This window comes from Triticum urartu, chromosome 2, assembly GCF_003073215.2.
Source record: "Triticum urartu cultivar G1812 chromosome 2, Tu2.1, whole genome shotgun sequence".
NCBI lineage: Eukaryota > Viridiplantae > Streptophyta > Magnoliopsida > Poales > Poaceae > Triticum > Triticum urartu.
This window is the reverse complement of record NC_053023.1, coordinates 690298916-690305247: the sequence shown is the minus strand read 5'-3', so window position 1 is coordinate 690305247 and position 6332 is coordinate 690298916.

Genomic DNA, 6332 nt, shown 5'->3' with positions numbered 1-6332 from the left:
TCTAAATCTAACAGCCCTCATTGATCTACATCTACTCTACATCTACACTACTATTGAACAATTAAACAAGAACTTTTCTATGTGCATCCTGCAATTAGTCCCACAACCCCGCACAAACCAATCAGCACCACACGATTGACCCCACAATTTTAAATCTAACAGCCCTCATTGATCCAATACCTCTATGGTGTGCACGTAGCAATTTCCAATGACTGACCGTGCTTCACCAAGAGAGGGTATTGGAACTACCAGTCCTGTGGCCCCTCCTACTATCACGGAAATCAGATCGCAAACTAAGGGAACTCCACGCTCTTGTATTGGAATTACCAGTCTCGCAGCCCCTACAATCATGGAAATATGATCGCAAACTAAGGAAACTCCACGCCCTTGACCTCGACCTCACCGTCTGGCACAATGGCGACTTGGTGTCAGACGCCGCCCACCAACAGCGTCTCCTGCTTGCACGGCGACCTCGCCGCACCGCTTAGTCGCCTCCATGCATGACCGCCATCGCTGATTGTAGCCAGTGCCCAGGAGAGATAGAGCCTACCCCGAACCCGGTCTTGCCGCCGCGCCCGCGTCCGCGGCCGCCCTGTACAGACGCCCGCGCGTGTCCCCTGAACCAACTGGCCACACGCAGCTGTGATTCTTCAGTGCACTTCTTCAGGTTCGACTTCTTCCCATCTGTTGCAACATTTCTCATGATTGGATGTTTGAGAATAGAGTTCTAAATAATAAGCCGTTGCACCTTATCCGTTTTTCTAGCTATACATCATGCACCCTATCTCTTGCTCCTGCTATCAGGAAAAAGTTGGCTTTCAGAATTTACAACAGTGACTTGTGCATAGTGTATGACTCCGCTGAAACACAATATCAATAAAAAGGACAATGTGGTATGTTTACAGAGATGAAATAGATATTGCTTCTCTGCCTGTCAGTAATATAAAACCAGCGTCTCATGTTGATGTTCATGATTATATGCACAATATCCATGCTTGTAACAATTTAATGACATGAATATTCACATGAAGGCGACGGTATGCCATCTCCCAGTCGTGTTGATGCTCATGACTATATGCACAATATCCATGCTGGTAACAATTTAATGACATGAATATTCACATGAAGGCGACGGTATGTCATCTCCCAGTCATGCGGCGGCACGCACCCCATTTCAGGATTTAAGCAACAACCAAACATTGGTTGAGTATCATCAACCAATTCCTAATTTGTGCTACTGTTTTTGTTGTTGCTCATGTGCTAACTTGTGGATAAAATTTACTATGAATGCAGGCCTTCACATCCAAATTTCAGGGGTTAAGGTACCCCAACTCAGCAGAATACGTGACCCAGATTACACCATTGAAGATGCAGGTTAGTTCATCGATTTAATTATGATACAAATGTGTCGACAATGTTTATTTGACCATAAATCTGGGTTTTCTTTCCTTTGTTCAGGTATGGATCCTTTTACCGGCTCCAATCAACTTGAAAATACGCCGGATAATGATACAAGAGTCCTTGTCGAACCGTCTCCGCATGGTACTCAAAACACTACAAAATTGCTAATTACTTTTGCCGATCCTACGTCTACTAGAATACGTACATTGTTGTGCTCTACTGATTTTATGATTTTCCATAGTGGGCAACGACCAGACAGATGATCCATATGGAATGTTTGAGCCCATTGCTGACAAAACCGAATTAGAAGGTACAACACATTATATATAATTAATCTTCACATATGAAGGTCTTCATTTATAAATTTCCTGCATTTATGATTGGTAAATATATTGCCTACTAGACTGCTTGGAGCCATTGCATAATGGAGAAGCTGCATACCATGAACCTAATGAAGAAGGTAGAATATTTGTGGATCAAGGTATGTCCATAGTGTAATTTCCATTTTAGCACCCTCAAGTGTACATTTTTTGATACATATCAGGATTTGGTTCACATGGCTAATAGGTCCCCAGATCTTAATATTGACCTCATACAGAAGATTCTGCAAATACTAGAGTGTAACCCTTATGCGCAAGCTTTCGACAGCCTTGGGTTTGTACCGAATCTACATGAGTACAAAATCTCACTATACACAGATATCAACTTGGATCAACGAAGGTACAATGCCAGAACGACTTCTCAAGTGGTAGAAATATGGGTTGAAGGGAGCGCCCACAAAATTACTTTGACAGTGTTGTCGTGCATGGAAAAAGGGGAGACCGGCCCCTATATATTAGAGCATACTAGGGGTGCGACAACCCATTGTCATATCCACTATTCTTCCCACGTAGGAAGACTGGTTGGAATCATTGCATGCCATATGTTGGGCCCCTGGATGACACTACCCGAAATTTAGCAGATATTCTGCACCACAAGGAAACCAAGCCTCTGATTTCTATACATGTATGATGTTCAATATTAATCTAAATCCTTATTGTTTGTGAATGAAAACTTATGTTTCCATCTATTTAGATCTATTAGATGAAAACTTGATTAGCGAAAGAAAGTATTGACGGGCACTGACTTTAAAAATCAAATTGAGCACCTGACTGAAATAACCATATATGTATGTATGGAAGAGATGTAGCTATCAGGCGACACCTTAGTAATAGTGAAATAAAAACAATACCTATCACAGGTGTTCACTTCTGAAGTTTTCTTTTCCTTGTCAATTTCACATATCCCTTGGTCCATGCAGAGGAGAAATACCATAGATCCCTATCATACTTCAATACACTATATCCATCAACAGATTAAGCTATAATTTTGACAACAACACCTAAAAGGAAACCTAAAACCTTGTAAAGCAAACAGTTCTTTTTTCAATAATGTAAAGCAAACAAATAATCTTCCCATAAAGAAATATAAGAGGGTCCTATATTTCTTTACAGAGGGAGTACCACTCTGCAATGAGAACTACAACTGTCCATTTCAGTTCAGACCTTTGTATGTACCACTGTATCTCGCTACGGAAAAGGTAAAATAGGAACAACACGGAGAAAAGAGTTTACAGTACCGACAACATGGATAAAGAGTTCATTACATATGCTTAATAGTAATGTAAGCATCAGATCTTAAATCTGGTCTATATTCATAACAAAAGATATAATTGCTGCTACTCATAGGATGATATATTACACTATCAGTTGAGTTAAGCTATATCTGCAATTTTGTACTCCCTGTGTAACCAACTAAGTTACCGGCTGCCGGTCACTACACCCCATTGGAAGAAATTTAGTTAGTACAACCAGATACTATAGTTAGTAGCTGCTCATAGTAAGAAGTATTATAGTTAGTAGAACCAAATTCTGAAATTTTGTAGTTACGCATGGGCTTACCAGCTGCCACTGGCGCGCGGAGCAAGAGTTCTTGCAGGAGGCAAAGGCGATGATGAGCGCGATGCATGCGGTGATCCCCACCGCCAGAACCCCATTCTGCCTCCTCTTCGTCTCCTCCCCTACCAGCGCTTGCTTGTTCGACTCTTCCCCCTCCAAGGGCCAACGGGCATCTGGGGGCAGGCACGGGCAGCTCGCCGGTGAAAGCAAAGTGCCCGGACCACTCTAGTTGGTGAGGCGTCGGGGCCTGCTCCGTGCCCAGGCAACGCCAGTGCGGGATGGCCACGGCTGCGGATGCGGATGAGATGAATCCTGCGCCACCGTATCTCGGACGTCCTCTTGCGCTGGGTCGCTCACGACCATGCCGAGCTCGAGTGCCTCCTCAGGGACTTCTGGGACCGGATCAACGAGAAGGGGCGTGCGTACCTCGCGCCGCCTCTGGGGACGAAGGGGAGGGGTGGCCTAGGTGGAAAGGGGGAGCTAGGGAGCAGGGGAATGGGGAATGGCATGGAGAATTGGGCGTACCTCGCGGGGGCGGTGGAGAGACTGAGAGTGAACAGGTTTGTTCAATTTGTTTAACGGGTGTGTCCAATACAACTGTGTTCTGATTTTTGTAGGGAAGGTCTCATTTTTTATCATCAGGTCTTGCACAAGGATTTCACATAGAAATTTTCACTCGTCATCATTTGCCGATTTTGAAAATCTTGTAAAACTATTGGTAAATAATTGAATATATAAAATCCCATAATCATACATGCCATCTTGTGGTATGTGGACATTAAATTCCATGGAAGCTAAAATTTAAAATAGATATATTTATTGTTGATTATGTTTCGTGCGTTGCACGTGCACGCTTACTAGTTAACCAAAAAAAAACTTTCAACACTCATGCATTGATGGTGGCTTGTGGCCAGCTGACCTCGGATGAAGTCCTAGTGTGCACACTGGTGACAGCTGCAATCTATGGAGAATTGAGTCGATCCACAGAACTGTAAGGGCATCTTTAAAGCCGACCCTCGAACCGTCCGTAACCGTTTGGACTATGTGGTCCAGATGTGTTGTATCATTCAACGCGGGTATGTATCGGTCTGTCGAGTGGTACGGACATGCTTTTTTGGGTAAGTCTGGGACAAAACGGTGGGCTTTGTGGGAGTTTAGACAACAGCCACGGAAGACTCCGACACCCCCAGCCACACAAAATCCCTCCTAGCCCTCGTGCCATCATCCTCCCATTTTCTCTCCTTCCGTTTTTCTCTCTTACCTTCATCGCTGCTCCACCACCCTGACCGCCATGACACATCCCTGCGGCCCTGCCAGAACTCAACGAGCCCGTAACCTCCAACGTTACACCCGGGCTCCATGTCGCTTCTCCTCTGTCATTGTTCCACAACTCTCCTCCGACCGCCGGGCAAGTACCATCCGCTCCTACGATGCTCACCCTATCCGGAAACTGTTCGGTGAATTGCCAGAGAAAATACTTTGATAATTCTATTTTTTTTTGTTTTGTTTCTACTTACAACAAACTAGATGCACTTCGTGTACAAAATGGACAATCTCTTTCGAAGTATGAGGGTTTCATACGGAAACTCATCTATTACAAAGGGATTTCATTTTTTTGAACTTATTTGAACTCCATACTTTTTCTGTGTTCAAAATGCACCATTCAAAACCACATCATCAGTTTTCAACCCTTTCTGACTTCATTTGTTATTTTTCATTCATTTACTGATTATTTTGAGCTATAAGACCCTGAAATTGAAAATCACTACAAATGAACTCTGAAAAGGTTGAAAGTTGGCATGGTATCATCATTTCACCGACATAGCATGTGCAAGAAAGTAGAGAGGCTTATGAAAAAAACTGGATGCACTTCGTGTACAAAATGGACAATCTCTTTCGAAGTATCAGGGTTTCATACGGAAACTCGTCTGTTACAAAGGGATTTCATTTTCTTGAACTTATTTGAACTCCATACTTTTTCTATGTTCAAAATGCACCATTCAAAGCCACATCATCAATGTTCAACCCTTTCTGACTTCATTTGTTATTTTTCATGCATTTACTGATTATTTTAAGCTATAAGCCCCTGAAATTGAAAAGCACTACAAATTAACTCTGAAAAAGTTGAAAGTTGGCATGGTATCATCATTTCACCCACATAGCATGTGCAAGAAAGTAGAGAGGCTTACGGCAAAAAATGGATGCACTTCGTGTACAAAACGGACAATCTCTTTCGAAGTATTAGGGTTTCATACGGAAACTCGTCTGTTACAAAGGGATTTCATTTTTTTGAACTTATTTGAACTCCATACTTTTTCTGTGTTCAAAATGCACCATTCAAAGCCACATCATCAATTTTCAACCCTTTCTGACTTCATTTGTTATTTTTCATGCATTTACTGATTTTTTTGAGCTGAATAACCTTGAAACTGAAAATCGCTACAAATGAACTCTGAAAAGGTTGAAAGTTGGCATGGTGTCATCATTTCATCCACATAGCATGTGCAAGAAAGTAGAGAGGGTTATGGAAAAAACTGGATGCACTTCATGTACAAAATAGACAATCGCTTTCAAAGTATAAGGGTTTCATATGGAAACTCGTCTGTTACAAAGGGATTTTATTTTTTTTGAACTTATTTGTACTCCACAAATCTTGTGTGTTCAAAATGCCCCATTCAAAGCCACATCATTAATTTTCAACCCTTTCTGAGTTCATTTGTTATTTCTCATGCATTTACTGATTTTTTTGAGCTGAATGACCCTGAAATTGAAAAGCACTACAAATGAACTCTAAAAAGGTTGAAAGTTGGCATGGTGTCAGCATTTCACCCACATAGCATGTACTAAAAAGTTGAGAGGGTCACGACAAAAACTGGATGCACTTCATCTACAAAATGGACAATCTCTTTCGAAGTATCAGTGTTTCCGACGAAAACTCATCTGTTACAAAGGGATTTCATTTATTTGAACTTATTTCAACTCCAGACATTTTGT